Source organism: Balaenoptera acutorostrata, chromosome 6 (genome assembly GCF_949987535.1).
Source record: "Balaenoptera acutorostrata chromosome 6, mBalAcu1.1, whole genome shotgun sequence".
In the NCBI taxonomy this organism is placed as follows: Eukaryota; Metazoa; Chordata; class Mammalia; order Artiodactyla; family Balaenopteridae; genus Balaenoptera; species Balaenoptera acutorostrata.
The window spans coordinates 68,525,220-68,547,612 of record NC_080069.1 but is presented as its reverse complement, the minus strand read 5'-3'; the positions used below and the strand labels follow the sequence as shown (position 1 = coordinate 68,547,612).

General features: G+C 39.5%; 1 protein-coding gene across 1 annotated transcript in view; it reads left to right on the top strand.

Moving 5' to 3' along the window:
* IL33 (interleukin 33) overlaps window positions 1–22,393 on the top strand; it is a 54,088-nt gene that overhangs the window by 1,012 nt on the left and 30,683 nt on the right. The gene's annotated exons all lie outside the window — the stretch shown is intronic.

Below are 22,393 nucleotides of genomic sequence, written 5' to 3'. Positions count from 1 at the left end.
ACATCACTCTCTGCAACTCAAATTTCACATTTTCTTCTCCATGCTTCTCTGAAAGGATTCTGGATTTCCTACCAATCTTTGACTGGTGGCTGCATAATTCATTTTCTCAGCAATGTATTGACCTAGATGTTTTTCTCTTTCCCATCACTGTTTAACTTACAATATCTAAAGCAAGAATGTACCTCTTTTCCTTTCCCATTTATAGAGAGGGAAGAATCCTGAGGGAAACTTTCACTTAGGGGTTGAAATAGGTCTAAAAAGTAAGGGAAGCGATTGAGAAATGGGAGCTGCCTCTTCTGGCCAGAGTCTGTAGAGGATTAAAGAAACAGCTTTCAACCAACTTCAGGGAATGTATCTGAGTTTCAGCTGTAAAAAGTTCTGCTCCATGGAGGAATTAAATCATTACAGGGAAATACTGTGGGAGGTGAGGAGGGGGGTTGGGGTGCAGCATTGAGGGAAGAAAAAAATAAACACCAAGAATTGTTTATGTGAGTAAATCTGACAGCATGAGGTCTGTTTTGGAGATATGAGTGCAAAGTTAAATCATTACATGGAAGTACTGTAGAGGGGGCAGCATTGGGGGAAGAAAAATATATACATCAGGGAATATTTATGCTAGTAAATCTGATAGCATGAGGTCTTTTTTGGAGATGTGAGTGTAACTGCGCCAAAATCAATGTATCTTTCATTCAACAAGTTGAAATTTTGCCAAACATGGTGGGAATCGAGTGATAGAATTCTTCTCTTATATCTCAACTTGCAGCAGGGACATTTGGAAACATTAAGACCAAAAATAATCTCCTTGAACAGAAGAAAGAAATCTTAATTCCATTTAAAAAAATGATGCTTGGTTCAAGGACTTTAGGAAATCCTGGTAGAACCTCTAATCTCTTTTCAATTTCCCTATGGTTTCTCTGGTGCTGATATCTGTACGCAAAAGGAACCTTTAAGGGTACACAGCCTTAGAGGACAGGCAAAGTTCATTTGTGGAGGTGTTAAAGGGGGGAATAAAGAGTTTGGGGCACTTCCTCCCTGTAGCAGACTCCTGGCACATGTTCACATGCTGTCCTTGTTATTGTTGGTAAATCATGCTATATCTGTGAAGGTTTTTGATTTTTTTGTTTTGTTTTGTTTTTTGCTTTAAGTTAAGAGTGCAGTATAGTATAATAGTAAAAAACACAGATTTTTAGGGTAAGATAGGCCTCAACTCCATTATCTGTCATTGATTAGCTGTATGGTTTTGGATCTTAACTTTCCTGAGCCTGAATTTTTTTTCTCTTGTGTAAAATGTAAAACAAAAACAAAACAATAATAAAACACTCTACCCTAGAGAGATGATGAGATGCTTATGAAGGTAAAGCAAATCAGAAGCAGTCATGAAAGGTAACTGTTAATGATCACTGAAATTTTACTAAATGTGAGACATTCATTCCACATTCTCCCATTTAATCTTCACAGTACATCTGTGAAATAAATATTATCTTCTCCATTTATAAAATTAAGCAGGTGAGATTTAGAAAGATCGTACTAACCCAACATGACACAACCAGCAAATTTCAGACCAGCAATTAAAACCCAGAGTTAAGTTCCATGAAGGAGAAAGACCCAACAGGAAAAATGGATTCCAAATGACTTAATTTAATGCGTCTCTAATCCTCTTTGTGAAGCCACTTTCTATTCAAATTTTCCATCATTTTCAAACAAAAATTTTAGTGAGATAACATTAAAACCTTTCACCTGTTTTCTATAGGGCTACATTCATTACCATCTGAGGGAAAGGGTTCTTGTCAGCCACTGTTCTCTTATGTGACTTTCTTTTGTCATTCCCACTGGTAATGCCAGAACCAACAGTATCCATCCAGAAACTTGGCTTTACTTTTAACCAGCATACCAGTCTACACCTAGTTCCCCTTCACTTTGAACAGCTCATAAATTGGATGATCATCACAATTTTCCCCAGCAGTGCTAATGAATCTGAGACCTTTTGCAATTGTAAGAATGTTTTGCTCATTACTTCTCTTGGATTTCCTAGCAAAGATTAGATATTTTCTTAAAGAGTTGGACAGAACTTCATAGTTTTGCATGTCTGCTGTGTTCAAATCTCAACCACTCTAACTTCTTAGCCCTAATTTATTAGCCTGCTGGCTCTATCAGTTGCAGTTGTTTAAGAAATGCTATTTAAGTAGTTTATATTTTCTTTTAAAAGAGGAAATGATATGACTTTTCCCCACGTTCTTTCATTTGGGGGCTTGTTAAACCCAAACATGAACTTTCCTCTAACCTGAACTTATTAGTTCCAAAATTTTTCCTACCTAAGGTTTTATTTTTCCATTATCTTTTGTACGTATATTATATATTAATTGTCCACATTCTTTAGCAATCCTGTTTAAACAATACTTTATCAGTAGTCAGCATGATTGCTTCATGCAGGTAAATCAATAGCAGTAGTATTGTTTCCTTGAGTAAATATTTCTTTTTTTCTAGTCATTTTTAAGAGTTTGAGCCACAGACCTAGGTGCCAACATTCATTCTAGTGTAATTCGGTGGCTATCTTTAGCTTCCTTTTTTTTCTTCATTATGACTTGTATAAGATCCATATTACCTCAATGTATATGTAGCATTACTTTATCAAAGAGCATGCATATTTTTTTCTTCACTGACTTTCTCAAGTGCCATATGGTTTGTGAAATCATAATCATAACATGGCAGAGATAAGTGAGAAAGGAACTAGCCACGTGGAGCATGCCAGCTGAATACCAACACTGGAAGGGACTCTCATTGTGGCTTTGGCCTTTATCAACTAATTTGGGATAATGTGGTAGTGAAGGAGCTGTGGAATAGCTAAAGGTTTACAGAACTTTTAACAACCTGGCAAGTGTTTCTGTTACCATTCGATAGGCAAATCCCAAATATAGGAGAAAAATCCTATAAAAGTTATGCTAGCAATAACTTTAGTCTTTTTTTTTTTTTTTTTTTTTTATAAATTTTATTTATTTATTTATTTATGGCTGTGTTGGGTCTTCGTTTCTGTGCGAGGGCTTTCTCCAGTTGCGGCGAGCGGGGGCCACTCTTCATCGCGGTGCGCAGGCCTCTCACTGTCGCGGCCTCTCCCGTTGCGGAGCACAGGCTCCAGATGCGCAGGCTCAGTAGTTGTGGCTCACGGGCTTAGTTGCTCCGCGGCATGTGGGATCCTCCCAGACCAGGGCTCGAACCCGCGTCCCCTGCATTGACAGGCAGGCTCTCAACCACTGCGCCACCAGGGAAGCCCAACTTTAGTCTTTGTATAAGGAAATACTTTCACGTATTATGAGAACATGTTTACAATTAACTTCTGAATGAAGGTAATGTAAAATAATATCTTAATCAGAAAACAGTTTTTAGTGCTTTTCTCTTTTGAACATCATTACAGACTCATGATTTTTGGTGATGTTGTAATTAACTCGTTTTCAGACTTGTTTTGATTAGCTATAATTTTTTGTTGTCTTGAGTCACTTGGTCACAATTTAGCACACAGAAGCCCCTTCATGGTGGCTCTTTTTTTAAAACTACCTCAGAACTTTAAAATATGCATCACTGCTTTCAGGCAACAAGTTATTCAGGCTCACCCTGCATTTCTTCCATCTGAAACATTAAATCAGCCATTCTCCAAAGAGCCCTAGTTTCTCCAGTGGAGAACATTATTAGGCTACCAAAATCTGGGCCCTGGGATATACATTGGATTATATCATCTTAATACTGAAATTAAAGCAGTTCACTTAAAATCATGAGTTCATATTTGTATTATCACTGGAGTTCTATGATATATGTCAAAATACTTCTTACAATTATTTTTAATATTTTATTTTGTTATGAGTATATAAACATTTGTTTGATTTACACTTTGGTCCAATTGTTTAAGTTCTTTTTGACTTTGAAAATGTTGGCGTGCTATTAATTGAAAGTTTTTAAAATTTGGTTGCTGCATTAGTTACTGGAGGATATGGAAACCTGCTTAACAGTTCACTTTATAAATAGGATGTTAACTGAAGTTTGATCTTCAATGTCTTTACAAGTCATTTCATTTGGTCACTATGTGTCCACCCACAATGACTTAATGCATGATTATATGTATATGATTTTCATAATCAGGGCTTCCCTGGTGGCGCAGTGGTTGAGAATCTGCCTGCTAATGCAGGGGACACGGGTTCGAGCCCTGGTCTGGGAAGATCCCACATGCCGTGGAGCAGCTGGGCCCGTGAGCCATAAATACTGAGCCTGCGCGTCTGGAGCCTGTGCCCCGCAACGGGAGGGGCCGCAATAGTGAAAGGCCCGCGCACCGCGATGAAGAGTGGCCCCCGCTTGCCGCAACTAGAGAAAGCTCTCGCACGAACCGAAGACCCAACACAGCCAAAAAATAAAAATAAAATAAATAAATGATTTTCATAATCAATTTTATACACAAATTAATATATATATAAATTTTTGGTGAACAAATCCTACTGGTGTTTTACAAGAATAAAATAGCAATAAAAGTACTATATTGGCAATCTGTAAAATTAATAGTAAGACTAGTAATAATAGTACCACTATTGGTAATCTGAATTTTTTTTTTAAAAGAACATCTCAAATAGTTACTTATAAATTTCAAAATCTTTTCCTGATATAAAATTTTTCAGTTTATCCATTCTGTTTCTGTCATATCATGTTTTTCTCTCATATAAAATATTTTTATTGATTTTAAAATATCAATTTATGTATTTTTCATATTATTATACTAAAATTTTGCTTAAAATATATCATTATTTAAATATTAAAATGTTTAAACTAGCTGCTATGGAACACAGTATGAAGGTTCCTCAAAAAACTAAAAAAAGAACCACCATATGATCTAGCAATCCCACTTTTGTGTATGTATCCAAAAGAATCGAAAGCAGGATGTTGAAGAGATATTTACACACCTATGTTCATTGTAGTATTATCCAAAATAGCCAAGAGGTGGAATCAACCCAAATGTCCACTAATGAATGGATAAAGAAAATATAGTATATACATACAATGGAATATTATTCAGCCTTAAAAAAAAAGGAGGAAATCCTGTCACGTGTTACAACAGGGATGAACCTTGAGGACATTATGCTAAGTGAAATAAGCCAGACACAAATACTGTATACTATATGATCCCACTTATAGGAGGTATTAAAGTAGTCAAACACAAGAAACAGAGAGTGGAATGGTGTTGCCATGGGCTTTGGGAAGGGGGAAATGGTGAGTTGTATGATGGATATAGTTTTAGCTTTGCAAGATGAAAAAGTTCTAGAGATCTGTTGCACAATAATGTGAATGTAGTTAACACTACTGAAGTGTACACTTAAAAATGGTTAAGATGGTACGTTTTATATTATCTATTTTTTACCACAATTAAAAATGTTTTAAAAAAGAAGGGCTTTGCGCAGGGGGTGGGGGAGAATGTTTAAACAGCCCAACTGTATTTAGAGATATTATTAAGTCAATGTCCAGAATACATTAGTTGTTAGCCATTTCTTTTTAGGATTTAGAAAAAGTCAATGTAGAGTACATTTAGACAAAAAATATGTAAAGATAATTTGTATCACTTGATATGCTTTAGCTGCAATAAAAGAATAATGAATTGAATATGGCTCAAATTATAAGGACACTCACTGCTCACTTAACAAGAAGTTCTGAAGTTGGCAGCCCCAGAGTTGGTGCAAAGAATCAAGGACACTACCAAAAGACCCAGGCTCTTCTTACCCTTCTGCTCTGCCATTCCCAGACTGTCCATGATCTCTCCCTTCATGGGAGAAGATGGCTGGCCCAGCTTTGCGCATCACATCCTCACAGAGGCCAAGTGAGTGGAAGTCAAACAGCACTTACTTCTAAGGAGAGAAAATTTCCCAGAAGTCCCAGGCACACCTCCCCTTTGTCTCAATGTAAGATCTCTGTCACATGCCTATACCTAGACCTGTTATTGGTAGATGGAGACAGTATTGCCATGAATGGCTTAGGTTTCTGCATATCTAAATTTCTTCTTTGGGGAAAGAAAAGAGATTTGTCAGCTAAGAAACAACATTCATGCTAGGTAAACTATCAGCATCCCCTCATTCCTGCAGAACTCCAACCATTTTTAGTTTTTCAGGACTTCTTGCCCGTCGCTGAGAAGGGCAGCCAAATTCTTTTCAAAGTCATCCTGAGGATTCTGCCTTAGTCTGAAAAACACCTCAAAAATTGTCTTTAATCTGATTTTCAGTTCTTTCAGGACAGAAAACTAAGTCTTTAATCAGACATATCAGAAGCACTTCTTCCATACTAAGTGAAGAGAGGAATGTGTCCATTTCCCATCTGACCATTTTCTAGTCAGCTCAATTCATTCTTAAATATAGACGCTGATGTTCCTTTAATTTTTTTTTTTTAGCCATGAAATAGATTGCTTACTTAATTCTGTCAATGAGTCTCTTTGACCGCCACACTTGAGAAAGTAGAATCCATATATTTTAGAATTCACTGACAGTCTCTATTTCCTTTAACTTAAAAAATTCATTAACATATACACACAGAAAATTGCACAAATCATGTGAACAAACCTATGCAACCATAAAAAGAAACAGAAGAGTAAAGAACTCCAGAATCCTCCTCCTGCCCTCTTCTTGTCACTTCTCTCTACCTCAAGAAAAGCCATTATTAGGTTTTCTAATATCATATATTCAATTTGCCTCTGGGGGTTTTGACCTATTTATAAATAAATTCATACATTCTATATCTTTTTGTGTCTAGCCTCATTCATTCAAGATTATGTTTGTGAGATGCCTCTGTGTTGTTGCACATCGAAGTAGCTTGTTTACTCTCATTACTGGTTAGAATTCTTCTAAATGAGTGTGCCACAATTTATCCATTATAGTGTAGTCGGACATTTGCATTGTTTGCTGCTTGGAGTTATATGACTAGGACTGCTAGGAACATTCCACTACATATCTTTTGGCAAATATTTTTATGCCTTTCTGTTGGATATATACCTTCAAGTAGAGTTGTTGGGCCAAATGTATGTATATGTTCAGCTTTAGTGGATACTACCACATTATTTTCCAAAGTGGTTGTAGCAATTTACACTCTCATAAGCCATGTATAAGAATTCCAGTTGTCCCAAATCCTTGCAAATACCTGGTATTTCCTGTCTTCCTCATTTTAGCCAGTCTGATAGATCGGCATTGTGGTTCTCCTTCAACTTTAATGCATGCATTTTCTTTACTTTTCCTAGAAATATGTTGTTTCAGTCTGGGGCAACTAGACTTAAGTTAGCTGACAAACACACTTCAGAAAAAGATCTCTTCCCTAGGATTGTAGTTTTGGAGTTGAGGTATGCCTCTGTTGTGTACCAATTGCAAAGCAACATTAGTTAGAGAAGAAAACATTAAGAAAACAAACCATCATATTGTATTTGGGTTTCAGAAAAAAAGTCAGGAATCACTTTTTTAAAATGTTACACTATAGTAGAAAGAAAGGATTATTCTCTTAACCCCATGATCACAAATGGAGTATTTATAGACTTTGAATACAACATACTTTAAGGAAATTTAGTCAAGTTATTATTGAATCATTATGAGCTAATAATAATCCACCCTCAATGTTTTATTAACTAAAACATTGCCCAAATGACATACAATTTAACAAAGTATCTACTTTATGTAATTTATCACAAGCATTTGATAAACCAGGTAATATAGAGGTTCTACATGTGACATCAAAGCACTAAAGGCTGACTGACTGACTGGTTTGGGTTTATTTTTAAGCACAAGGCCAATTCTTATCTTCTGGTTGGGTGTCAGAAGCCTTAAGTTCGAACAAAGCAAAGGTATTTTTAGAGCTTATATTTAGTCTTCATGATATAACTAGCAAGCACTAACTAGTAGTTGACTTCCATTCTTAAAGAGGAAACTTTTTTCTTAAATGTTTTTATTTTTAAAGCGGGTCTGGTACATTACCTTCTACCAATGCAAAGTTTTGCTGCTTTGGGCTGCCTTCTCGTGGTCCTAAATTTTATTTTATTTTATTTTTTTATTGTTTGGCTGTACAGCTGCTGTGGAAGTGCAGAGTCTTAACCACTGAACCGCCAGGGAAGTCCCTCTTGGTCCTAAATTTTAGGCATTAGAGTCCTTATTTCCCCATTACCATAAACATCTGGCTCACCCTTTCGGAAGCTCCTCTTGTTATTCCTCAATTTTTCAAATCTGCCTTCAAATGAAGCCTACTAGCCTCCAGGATCAATTCCAGAAATATCTAGTGGCATCCCTATGCACTGGGAATGGAAGTTAGGTATACTTTCACTGGCTTTAAATATATATATATATAGTATCTGGAATAAACTCTTCTTATCAATGTTTTATGTAGTTAAGAAATGTACCATACCCAAATCAGTCTGCTTCTTTAGAAATTTAAAGATATATATTGCATTCTACTTTGAAGATGCACTTCAAAATCTAAAGCTTTTCCTGTCTAAAATCTGATGTTTCTCTTAAAAAACAAACAGCAAGTCAGCTGCTAGAATTTCGGATGCTGCCCAAAGAACCATATCCTTGTTAGGATTTGGAATTGTGCAAATATTAAACCACTCTAGGCTTTGGAATCTGGGCACTGTTTCCAGAGTCAAAGCTGATATTAATGGGCAAGTTCTCATCTTTGGTTAAGCAATCTGTTTTGGTTGTATTGTTGCCAATTCCAAATGCTCTCACGCTTCTTGGTATGTATTTGTGGAGAATAGGCAAGATCCAGAAATAATTCTTCCAAACATACATACACATAGATGCAATTACTACCTTTTTTATGAATAAACAGGGATGATAGAGTTTGATATAGCTTCATTGCCTACCCTTGCAAGTTGTTTTCCTTTGTGGATCTAGGTATAAACTTTTTAGAAAGCAAAACAAGGCAGGTCTAAAACAACGAACTGAAGCAAAACAGATTGGATTTTTTTTTTAAAGTTATACTATCTATCTATCTATCTATTTATTTATTTATTTATGGCTGTGTTGGGTCTTCGTTTCTGTGCGAGGGCTCTCCCTAGTTGCAGCAAGTGGGGGCCACTCTTTATCGCGGTGCGCGGGCCTTTCATTATTGCGGCCTCTCTTGTTGCGGAGCACAGGCTCCAGACGCGCAGGCTCAGTAATTGTGGCTCACGGGCCTAGTTGCTCAGCGGCATGTGGGATCTTCCCAGACCAGGGCTCGAACCCGTGTCCCCTGCATTGGCAGGCAGATTCTCAACCACTGCGCCACCAGGGAAGCCCCAGATTGGATTTTTATCTCCAGTTTTGAGTGCTGATTTTATGACCTAGTGACTCAGGTATGTTCACATGCTGTGGCTTGGCACCTGCTTTTACCTTGTGTATTTCTCAGCAAAGCCTTTATCCAGACTGAGATTTTGCCCCCACTCCTTGTTCCCCTGCCACCTTCTATGGAATGCTGTGCCAGAAATATTTTCTGTAATTCAGTTTTAATCACATCTTCTAAAACCTTTCTCACTCTTCCCTCACATTGTCTTACAAGCTAGAAGGAAACAAATCAAGGCTGCATGCCCTTATCCCCATCCAAAAAAGTGAGCAGTTTCATTGGTTCCTAGAGACGGGATATTGCACTGTGGAAGAAGGTATGCAAACATTTATTAAATTCCATACTTGAGACTAAAGGACAGCATCAAAAATTTCCCTGATAAAATGGAACAGTTCCCTGTATTTTCTTCACACTTTGTTTTTCTTTGCTGTTGTTGCTTAAAATTTTAATGAAACATTAGCAGGTTATAGAGGAAAGAGCAGTCATAGCTATTGCTCTGTGAGCTGGGGACCTAAGTTCTGGTCCTGGTCCTCCACCATGTACTCACTCACTAGCTGTGTGACCTTAAGTAAGACCTGCTTTGAGTGTTACTTCCCTCGTCTGTAAAATAAGGAGTTTTAGGCCAGCCCTGCAGTTTTTAATGGTGCTCAGTGGACAGCAAATGTGCTTTAGGGGGTCTACAAATATCTGATGCTAATTTCACAGTTTCTGGGGCTACTCTAAGACTAAATAGGAGGAGGGAGAAGATGGCGGAAGAGTAAGACGCGGAGATCACCTTCCTTCCCACAGATAAAGTAGAAATACATCTACACGTGGAACTGCTCCTACAGAACACCCACTGAACGCTGGCAGAAAACGTCCGACCTCCAAAAAGGCAAGAAACTCCCCCCGTACTTGGGTAGGGCAAAAGAAAAAAGAAATAACAGAGACAAAAGAATAGGGACGGGACCTGCACCAGTGGGAAGGAGCTGTGAAGGAGGAAAGGTTTCCACGCACTAGGAAGCCCCTTCGCGGGCGGAGACTGCGGGTGGTGGAGGGGGGAAGCTTTGGAGCCACGGAGGAGAGCGCAGCCACAGGGGTGCGGAGGGCAAAGCGGAGAGGTTCCCGCACGGAGGATCAGTGCTGACCAGCACTCACCAGCCCGAGAGGCTTGTCTGCTCCCGCCGGGGCGGGCGGGGCTGGGAGCTGAGGCTCGGGCTTCGGTTGGATCGCAGGGACTGGGACTGGCGGCGTGAACACAGCCTGAAGGGGTTAGCGCACCACAGCTAGCCGGAAGTGAGTCCGGGAAAAAGTCTGCAGCTGCCGAAGAGGCAAGAGACTTTTTCTTGCCTCTTTGTTTCGCGGTGGGCAAGGAGAGGGGATTCAGAGCGCCGCCTAAACGAACTTCAGAGAAGGGCGCGAGCCGCGGCTATCAGCGCGGATCCCACAGCAACAGGGGCGCAGAGGGAAAAACGGAGAGACTCCCGCACAGAGGCTCGGCGCCGAGCAGCGCTCACCAGCCCGAGAGGCTTGTCTGCTCACCTGCCGGGGCGGGCGGGGCTGGGAGCTGAGGCTCGGGCTGCGGTCGGATCGCAGGGAGAGGACTGGGGCTGGCAGCGTGAACACAGCCTGAAGGGGTTGGCGCACCACGGCTAGCCGGGAGGGAGACCGGGAAAAGGTCTGCAGCTGCCGAAGAGGCAAGAGACTTTTTCTTGCCTCTTAGTTTCGCTGCGCGCAAGGAGAGGGGATTCAGAGCGCCGCCTAAACGAACTCCAGAGAAGGGCGCGAGCCGCGGAGATCAGCGCGGACCCCAGAGACGGGCGTGAGACGCTGGGGCTGCTGCTGCCGCCTCCAAAAAGCCTGTGTGTGAGCACAGGTCACTCTCCACACCTCCCCTCCCGGGAGCCTGTGCAGCCCGCCACTGCCAGGGTCCCGGGATCCGGGGACAACATCCCCGGGAGAACGCACTGCGCGCCTCAGGCTGGTGCAATGTCACGCCGGCCTCTGACGCTGCAGGCTCGCCCCGCCTCCTCTGTACCCCTCCATCCCCGTGGCCTGGGTGAGCCAGAGCCCCCGAAGCAGCTGCTCCTTTAACCCCGTCCTGTCTGGGCGGGGAACAGACGCCCTCAGGCGACCTACACGCAGAGGCGGGTCCAAATCCAAAGCTGAACCCCAGGAGCTGTGCGAACAGGGAAGAGAAGGGGAAATCTCTCCCAGCAGCCTCAGAAGCAGTGGATTAAAACTCCACAAACAACTTGATGTGCCTGCATCTGTTGAATACCTGAATAGACAACGAATCATCCCAAATTCAGGAGGTGGACTTTGGGAGCAGGAGATATTAATTTTTCCCCTTTTCCTTTTTTTTGTGAGTGTATATGTATATGCTTCTGGGTGAGATTTTGTCTGTATAGCTTTGCTTTACAATAGCTTTATTTTACTTCACTATATTATAGCCTCTTTCTTTCTTTCTTTCTATTTTTTCTCCCTTTTACTCTGAGCTGTGTGGACGAAAGGCTCTTGGTGCTCCAGCCAGGCATCAGGGCCGTGCCTCTGAGGTGGGAGAGCCAACTTCAGAACACTGGTCCACAAGAGACCTCCCAGCTCCACGTAATACCAAACGGCAAAAATCTCCCAGAGATCTCCATCTCAACATCAAGACCCAGCTTCACTCAACGACCAGCAAGCTACAGTGCTGGACATCCTATGCCAAACAACTAGCTAGACAGGAACACAACCCCATCCATTAGCAGAGAGGCTGCCTAAAATCATAATAAGGCCACAGACACCCCAAAATACACCACCAGACGTGGACGTGCCCACCAGAAAGACAAGATCTAGCCTCATCCACCAGAACTCAGGCACTAGTTCCCTCCACCAGGAAGCCTACACAACCCACTGAACCAACCTTAGCCACTGGGGACAGATACCAAAAACAACGGGAACTACGAACCTGCAGCCTGTGAAAAGGAGACCCCAAACACAGTAAGATAGGCAAAATGAGACGACAGAAAAACACACAGCAGATGAAGGAGCAGGCTCAAAACACACTGGACTTAACAAATGAAGAGGAAATAGGTAGTCTACCTGAAAAAGAATTCAGAATAATGATAGTAAGGATGATCCAAAATCTTGGAAATAGAATAGACAAAATGCAAGAAACATTTAACAAGGATGTAGAAGAACTAAAGAGGAACCAAGCAATGATGAAGAACACAATAAATGAAATTAAAAATACTCTAGATGGGATCAATAGTAGAATAACTGAGGCAGAAGAAAGGATAAGTGACCTGGAAGATAAAATGGTGGAAATAACTACTACAGAGCAGGATAAAGAAAAAAGAATGAAAAGAACTGAGGACAGTCTCAGGGACCTCTGGGACAACATTAAACGCTCCAACATTCGAATTATAGGGGTACCAGAGGAAGAAGAGAAAAAGAAAGGGACTGAGAAAATTTTTGAAGAGATTATAGTTGAAAACTTCCCTAATATGGGAAAGGAAATAGTTAATCAAGTCCTGGAAGCACAGAGAGTTCCATACAGGATAAACCCAAGGAGGAACACGCCAAGACACATATTAATCAAACTGTCAAAAATTAAATATAAGGAAAACATATTAAAGGCAGCAAAGGAAAAAAAAACAAATAACACACAAGGGAATCCCCATAAGGTTAACATCTGATCTATCAGCAGAAACTCTGCAAGCCAGAAGGAGTGGCAGGATATACTTAAAGTGATGAAGGAGAAAAACCTACAACCAAGATTACTCTACCCAGCAAGGATCTCATTCAGATTCGATGGAGAAATTAAAACCTTTACAGACAAGCAAAAGCTGAGAGAGTTCAGCACCACCAAACCAGCTTTACAACAAATGCTAAAGGAAATTCTCTAGGCAAGAAACACAAGAGAAGGAAAACACCTACAATAACAAACCCAATACATTTAAGAAAATGGGAATAGGAACATACATATCGATAATTACCTTGAATGTAAATGGATTAAATGCTCCCACCAAAAGACACAGGCTGGCTGAATGGATACAAAAACAAGACCCATATATATGTTGTCTACAAGAGACCCACTTCAGACCTAGAGACACATACAGACTGAAAGTGAGGGGATGGAAAAAGATATTCCATGCAAATGGAAATCAAAAGAAAGCTGGAGTAGCAATTCTCATATCAGACAAAATAGACTTTAAAATAAAGACTATTACAAGAGACAAAGAAGGACACTATATAATGATCAAGGGATCGATCCAAGAGGAAGGTATAACAATTGTAAATATTTATGCACCCAACATAGGAGCACCTCAATACATAAGGCAAATACTAACAGCCATAAAAGGGGAAATTGACAGCAACACAATCATAGTAGGGGACTTTAACACCCCACTTTCACCAATGGACAGATCATCCAAAATGAAAATAAATAAGGAAACACAAGCTTTAAATGATACATTAAACAATATGGACTTAATTGATATTTATAGGACATTCCACCCAAAAACAACAGAATACACATTTTTCTCAACTGCTCATGGAACATTCTCCAGGATAGATCATATCTTGGGTCACAAATCAAGCCTTGGTAAATTTAAGAAAATTGAAATCGTATCAAGTATCTTTTCCGACCACAACGCTATGAGACTAGATATCAATTACAGGAAAAGATCTGTAAAAAATACAAACACATGGAGGCTACACAATACATTACTTAATAACGAAGTGATTACTGAAGAAATCAAAGGGGAAATCAAAAAATACCTAGAAACAAATGACAATGGAGACACGACGACCCAAAACCTATGGGACGCAGCAAAAGCAGTGCTAAGAGGGAAGTTTATAGCAATACAAGCCTACCTCAAGAAACAGGAAACATCTCGAATAAACAACCTAACCTTGCACCTAAAGCAATTAGAGAAAGAAGAACAAAAAAACCCCAAAGCCAGCAGAAGGAAAGAAATTATAAAGATCAGGTCAGAAATAAATGAAAAAGAAATGAAGGAAACAATAGCAAAAATCAATGAAACTAAAAGCTGGTTCTTTGAGAAGATAAACAAAATTGATAAACCATTAGCCAGACTCATCAAGAAAAAAAGGGAGAAGACCCAGATCAATAGAATTAGAAATGAAAAAGGAGAAGTAACCACTGACACTGCAGAAATACAAACGATCATGAGAGATTACTACAAGCAACTCTATGCCAATAAAATGGACAACCTGGAAGAAATGGACAGATTCTTAGAAATGCACAAACTGCCGAGACTGAACCAGGAAGAAATAGAAAATATGAACAGACCAATCACAAGCACTGAAATTGAAACTGTGATTAAAAACCTTCCAACAAACAAAAGCCCAGGACCAGATGGCTTCACAGGTGAATTCTATCAAACATTTAGAGAAGAGCTAACACCTATCCTTCTCAAACTCTTCCAAAATATTGCAGAGGGAGGAACACTCCCAAACTCATTCTACGAGGCCACCATCACCCTGATACCAAAACCAGACAAAGATGTCACAAAGAAAGAAAACTACAGGCCAATATCACTGATGAACATAGATGCAAAAGTCCTCAACAAAATACTAGCAAACAGAATCCAACAGCACATTAAAAGGATCATACACCATGATCAAGTGGGGTTTATCCCAGGAATGCAAGGATTCTTCAATATCCGCAAATCAATCAACGTGATACACCATATTAACAAATTGAAGGAGAAAAACCATATGATCATCTCAATAGATGCAGAGAAAGCTTTCGACAAAATTCAACACCCATTTATGATAAAAGCCCTGCAGAAAGTAGGCATAGAGGGAACTTTCCTCAACATAATAAAGGCCATATATGACAAACCCACAGCCAACATTGTCCTCAATGGTGAAAAACTGAAACCATTTCCACTAAGATCAGGAACAAGACAAGGTTGACCACTCTCACCACTATTATTCAACATAGTTCTGGAAGTCCTAGCCACAGCAATCAGAGAAGACAAAGAAATAAAAGGAATCCAAATCGGAAAAGAAGAAGTAAAGCTGTCACTATTTGCAGATGACATGATACTATACATAGAGAATCCTAAAGATGCTACCAGAAAACTCCTAGAGCTAATCAATGAATTTGGTAAAGTAGCAGGATACAAAATTAATGCACAGAAATCTCTTGCATTTCTATACACTAATGACGAAAAATCTGAAAGAGAAATTAAGAAAACACTCCCATTTACCATTGCAACAAAAAGAATAAAATATCTAGGAATAAACCTACCTAAGGAGACAAAAGACCTGTATGCAGAAAATTATAAGACACTGATGAAAGAAATTAAAGATGATACAAATAGATGGAGAGATATACCATGTTCTTGGATTGGAAAAATCAACATTGTGAAAATGTCTCTACTACCCAAAGCAATCTACAGATTCAATGCAATCCCTATCAAACTACCACTGGCATTTTTCACAGAACTAGAACAAAAAATTTCACAATTTGTATGGAAACACAAAAGACCCCGAATAGCCAAAGCCATCTTGAGAACGAAAAATGGAGCTGGGGGAATCAGGCTCCCTGACTTCAGACTATATTACAAAGCTTCAGTAATCAAGACAGTTTGGTACTGGCACAAAAACAGAAATATAGATCAATGGAACAGGATAGAAAGCCCAGAGATAAACCCACACACATATGGTCAACTTATCTTTGATAAAGGAGGCAAGCATATACAGTGGAGAAAAGACAGCCTCTTCAATAAGTGGTGCTGGGAAAATTGGACAGGAACACGTTAAAGTATGAAATTAGAACACTCCCTGACACCATGCTCAAAAATAAACTCAAAATGGATTAAAGACCTAAGTGTAAGGGCAGACACTATCAAAGTCTTAGAGGAAAACATAGGCAGAACACTCTATGACATACATCACAGCAAGATTCTTTTTGACCCAGCTCCCAGAGAAATGGAAATAAGAACACAAATAAACAAATGGGACCTAATGAAACTGAAAAGCTTTTGCACAGCAAAGGAAACCATAAACAAGACCAAAAGACAACCCTCAGAATGGGAGAAAATATTTTCAAATGAAGCAACTGACAAAGGATTAATCTCCAAGATTTACAAGCAGCTCATGCAGCTCAATAACAAAAAAACGAACAACCCAATCCAAAAATGGGCAGAAGATCTAAATAGACATTTCTCCAAAGAAGGTATACAGATGGCCTACAGACACATGAAAGAATGCTCAACATCATTAATCATTAGAGAAATGCAAATCAAAACTACAATGAGATATCATCTCACACCGGTCAGAATGGCCATCATCAAAAAATCTAGAAACAATAAATGCTGGAGAGGGTGTGGAGGAAAGGGAACACTCTTGCACTGTTGGTGGGAATGTAAATTGATACAACCACTATGGAGAACAGTATGGAGGTTCCTTAAAAAACTACAAATAGAACTACCATACGACCCAGCAATCCCACTACTGGGCATATACCCTGAGAAAACCATAGGTCAAAAAGAGTCATGTACCAAAATGTTCATTGCAGCTCTATTTACAATAGCCAGGACATGGAGGCAACCTAAATGTCCATTGACAGATGAATGGATAAAGAAGATGTGGCACATATATACAATGGAATATTACTCAGCCATAAAAAGAAATGAAATGGAGGTATTTGTAATGAGGTGGATGGAGTTAGAGTCTGTCATACAGAGTGAAGTAAGTCAGAAAGAGAAAAACAAATACAGTATGCTAACACATATATACGGAATCTATGGGAAAAAAAAAAAAAAGGCCATGAAGAACCTAGTGGCAAGACGGGAATAAAGACACAGACCTACTAGAGAATGGACTTGAGGATATGGGGAGGGGGTGGGGTGAGATGTGACAGGGTAAGAGAGTGTCATGGACATATATACACTACCAAATGTAAAATAGATAACTAGTGGGAAGCAGCCGCACAGCACAGGGAGATCAGCTCGGTGCTTTGTGACCACCTAGAGGGGTGGGATGGGGAGGGTGGGAGGGAGGGAGATGCAAGAGGGAAGAGAAATGGGAACATATTGTATATGTATAACTGATTCACTTTCTTATAAAGCAGAAGCTAACACACTATTGTAAGGCAATTATACTTCAATAAAGATGTTAAAAAAAAAAAAAAAAAGACTAAACACCGATCCATAAACCCAATCAAAATTTCCTTTCTGCTAATCCAAATAGTTTCATTGTCTTCAGTGACTGACATTACAATCTTCTCTCTTTTTAAAAATGTTCTGCAGTTTCATAATTAATATATCAAGGTGTAGATATTTTTCTTTTTTTTTTCTTTTTTTAAACCTACTTGGGATTCATTGGGATTTTTAGATCTGAGGATTGGGGTCTTTCAATAATTCTGGAAAGTTCTCAGTCTTTATATCTTCAAATATTGCTCCTTTCCTATTCTATCTCCTTCTAAAATTCCAAATAGATACACATTAGACTGTCTCATTCTGTCCTTGAAGTCTCTTACCCCCTTTTTTATATTTTTCATCTTTTTTAGAAAATAATAATTTTTTTTAAAGACTTTATTGAATTTGTTACAATATTGCTTCTGTTTTATGTTTTGGTTTTTTGGCCGTGAGGCATGTGGGACCTTAGCTCCCTGAGCAGGGATCTAACCCGCAACCCCTGCATTGGAAGGAGAAGTCTGGACCGCCAGGGAAGTCCCTATTTTTCATCTTTAAGTGTTCCTCGATTGTATTCCAAGGAATATCTTCAGAAATATTTTCTAGTTCACTGACTCTCTTCATATGTGTCTAATCTGTTTAATCAATCCATGGAGCTTTAATTTCAACAATATATTTTTCATTTCTAGATATTCTATTTGGATCTTTTTCAAATCCATTTGTTCTTTGTTCATGTTTTTAATCTTTTTAGAACTCTACCTAAACATATTAAAATCAGTTGTTTTTAAAAAAAAATCAGTTGTTTTATATGTCATTTCTGATTGTTCTAATACACGAAGCCTTTGCAGTTTGGTTTCTGCTGTCTGTTCCCTCCATGGGCTCTCACCATGATGCCTAGTATTCTTGTTTGCTTTATAAATCTTGACTGCAAATTACTCATTGATCCTGCAAATTTTTCTCTGTGAATATTCTGTGGCTTGAGTTGCAGCTGGTAAAATTCATCAAGATAAGACTTGAGTTTTCCTTTCCAATATGCCTTGGGATACTACCAACCTAAAACCATTTTATGTTTAATTCTCTATTTCAGGCTTTTGGAGGCACACAGGTAGTGAGTGTGAATTCAGGCTGCAAACCCCTGTGCGGGCTAACTTTTCATGAGGAGATAAATTCTCAGAGCAATGGTTTCCCTTCCCTCGGACAAACAAGCTTCCTAGCTATCCCCTTCTGCAGGTGGGGTTTATTTATCTCAATCAGCCTTATCCTGTGAGTGTAGCCCTTTGGATATCCAGGTTTGTGCAGCAATTCCCTATTAGAATCCCCATCTTAGGCACATCCTGGGCTTTATTTCCTGGCCCCCACACTTCACGTAGTTGTCTGCTCTCTCTAGCATTTAGCAGACAACTTTAGGAAAAAGCCAAGCTTGCATGCCTACTATACATTCTTTACTTTCATTCCAGCTCAACGATAAATTTGAAAAAACTTTAAAAAATATTTCTGGGCTTCCCTGGTGGCGCAGTGGTTGAGAATCTGCCTGCCAGTGCAGGGGACACGGGTTCGAGCACTGGTCTGGGAAGATCCCACATGCCGCAGAGCAACTGGGCCCGTGAGCCACAATTACTGAGCCTGCACGTCTGGAGCTTGTGCTCCGCAGCAAGAGAGGCCGCGATATTGAGAGGCCCGCGCACCGCGATGAAGAGTGGCCCCCGCTTGCCACAACTCGAGAAAGCCCTCGCACAGAAACGAGGACATAACACAGCCATAAATTAAATAAATAAATAAACAAATAAATACAAATAAAAAAAAAGTATTTCTTACAGCATTATAGTTGTTTTGTCAGGTGGTTGGCCATGGTAACTAATCCACTGTTAAGTCGGAAACAGAAGTCTCTGATTAATTAACTTTATAATGAGCAAATATTATAAATTTAAATATATAAACCATATTTATATTAATAAATTAACAAATTCCTGATTTTCTCTTTTTTGTCTCTTGGGGGTTCTATTCAATATTCCTTTTTCAGAAAAGGATTCTACTTCTTATAAAGTTTTGAAAATTTCCTCTTCCACCCACAAACTGTAATGATTATAATGATTTCTCCTTATGATGTTGCTAAATCTATTCACTAGCTATTCATACCACTGATGGCATATGAACAGAGTCTCAGTTTCACTCTCCCTTACAAGGTCAAATAATCCAGGTGGCATGTCATATTTTCAAACTTTTAATTTTGTTTTCTTAGTAGGGAAACCTTTTTGACCTAGGAAACTTTAAGCAGAAGCCCAGTATGGAAAAGAGGTTTCTGCTCTGGGCTCAGGAATAGGGAAGAAGGTCTGAAATCCAACAGATTTGAATTTCTCCACCCCTTTTCTGGAGTACCTCATGAATTCTAAAAGTGTTTGCTTGAGGTTTTAGGCTATGGGACCTTACGCAAGTTCTTTGATGTCTCTGTGCTTCAGTTTCCTCATCTGTAAAATAGGGAAGATAATAGTACCCCCTGATAAAACTGCTATGATGATGGAATGAGTTACATATATAAAGCACTTAGTACAGTACAGTATTGGCACAGAGTGAACACTATATAAAGGTTAATTTTTTAAAATACAGAACTTTTAACTTCAAAAATCCTATTGAATTTTTCATACTCCTTTGAATTTTTACAAAATTCATAATTTGTATATTACTTGTCCAGTTTTACTTAAAAAGAATTTTCAAAGTAAAAGAAAAAAGTGATCTCAACTTTAAACTTCAGAGTCAAACTAAAACCAAAGACCTATTTATTCTATGTTGTTTCATTCCCATACATTGCTTTCTTCTAGCACTTAGGCCTCTCTGAATCCATAAAAACAAAAACAAATCTACACTACAGACTCTACAGACTTCCCTTTTCATTTTAAGTTTGCTCTAAGACAAAACATACCCAAGTCCATTATGTACCTTGATTTCAGATCCACCTCTACCCAAGATATTACATCTAGGTTACTTAATGCTCCCTTGTCCACCCGCCTCATCCTGTCTGCTATAAGGTTAGTGAAAAGAGAGGAGAAGGGCACAGGGCTGAGGCAGAGCTTGTACATTTCTCTGAGGATGGCATCTTTTGGGTGGTCAAGGGGCTGGTGTGGCTGCTGGTATAGAACCAAGCCTAGGGAGAGGGGAAAGAAGGGGCTGAACCAGGAACCTGTATAGGAGCATAGGAAAGAGAGTCAAAAGGATAAGAAGATCCTGGCTTTCGAGAACCCTCTTCAATTTTGAGATGAGGAAACCGTGACCTGGAGAGTTGAAAAGTCCTGTGGGGAGGGAGCAAATCCTGGGTCTAAGCTCAAGAATGGGAGGTCATTCTACCTCTGCTTCTGCAAAAATTACTAAAGACTTGGTCCAATACACAGCTGGGTCTCCAAAGTATGTGAGGCATGGGGAGGGGCAACCAAAGGGAATAAAACAACACATTGAACTGAATAATTCAAAATGTTGATTACACTAAAACCACAGGGCCAGAGGCCAAACATAATGTCAGCTTCTTTAAATGCTTTAGAAAAAGCATTTAAACAAAGTTGGATATGATAAGCAAATAAGGGAGGAAGCAATAAATTCTGCTGATTGGGAGACAAAGGAATTTGAATTGAGCTCTAAGGGTTAAATAGAAGTTTCCCAGGTAAAGGGGAAGAGGCAACTTTAGCAAGAGGAACAACTTGAGCAAGGCATGGAGGTGTGAAAGTGCATGGTAGCTTGAGGAACAGTAAATAGTCCAGTGGGTCTAAAATGCACAGGGCATGGAGGAAGGGGCTGTATGAGGCTACAAAGTTTGAAGGGCAGGTCGTACCAGTGTACAAAAATGATTAGATAAGACTGCATCCAGGAAAACCGTAAGAAAGCATAGAAGTGTTTTACAAATACTGTGTTATTTACCTTAAAGACATAAAAGAAAGTTTCCCTAAAAACTCATACCACCCTTCCCCTCCTCTAACAAAAGGTTTGGCTTGAGTCATAGATTGATTTGCCAGGTTTCTTAATAGAGTGTTTCCTCTCCCTAGGAGGCATGTAGAAACTTACAGAGCAGTGGGGAGTGGGGGACAGGAAGTGATTCAGTTTGAGTGCTTTCTCATGGTTCCCCAAACTCAACCTCCCTTTCTTCGACATCACTTATTCTGATCTCCCCCAAGAAAGAAGTGAAGCCACCACAACCAAGGGAGTAGAGGGTCAGTGTGAGCACACTCCTGTCTTACCTTCTCCCTTCTGCTTCCCTGCAAAATCTCTCAGAATTAAGTCATACAGTGTTGCCAAGCTTAGCCATAATCCCCATTTTTTCTTCCTCCTACCAGCCAGGACAAGTTTTGGGAGGCTGACTTCTTTCAGTGATTTCCTGGTACCCAACAATGGGTTGTGTAATCCCACCACACCCTCAGAGACCCTCTGCACAAACAAGAACATGCAATCTTGATGAGACAGTGAATGGAATTAAAGGCTCAGGAATTTAATTCTACCTCATTCTACCAATGGCTTCCATGGAATAAGAGAAAGAACCAGATGGACCCGATTTCAGATTCTGGCTTTGTTACTTATTAGCTATGTGGCCTTTTCCAAGATACTTAATCTCTCTGAGCCTCCATTTCCTCACTTCTAAAATGGAGGCAATCATATTCAAATACTAGTGTCATGGTGACAATTATAAATAATGTATGTAAAACATCTGACCCACAGAAGATGCCCAAGATACTGTAACTGTTATAACCGTTAGCATTATCGCCACCACCATCATTATTAAGAGTTTGCACTAATGCAGACTACCTACTGGTTTCATTCCTACCCTCTTACTGCCCTCCATCTGTTCCTAAAATGGCAGCCAGAGCACTCTTTTAAAAACTAAGTAATATTCCATATTACTTAAAACCCTTCTTTGGTTTCCCATTGTACTTTGTTTTTTTGTTTTGTTTTGTTAATCTTTATTG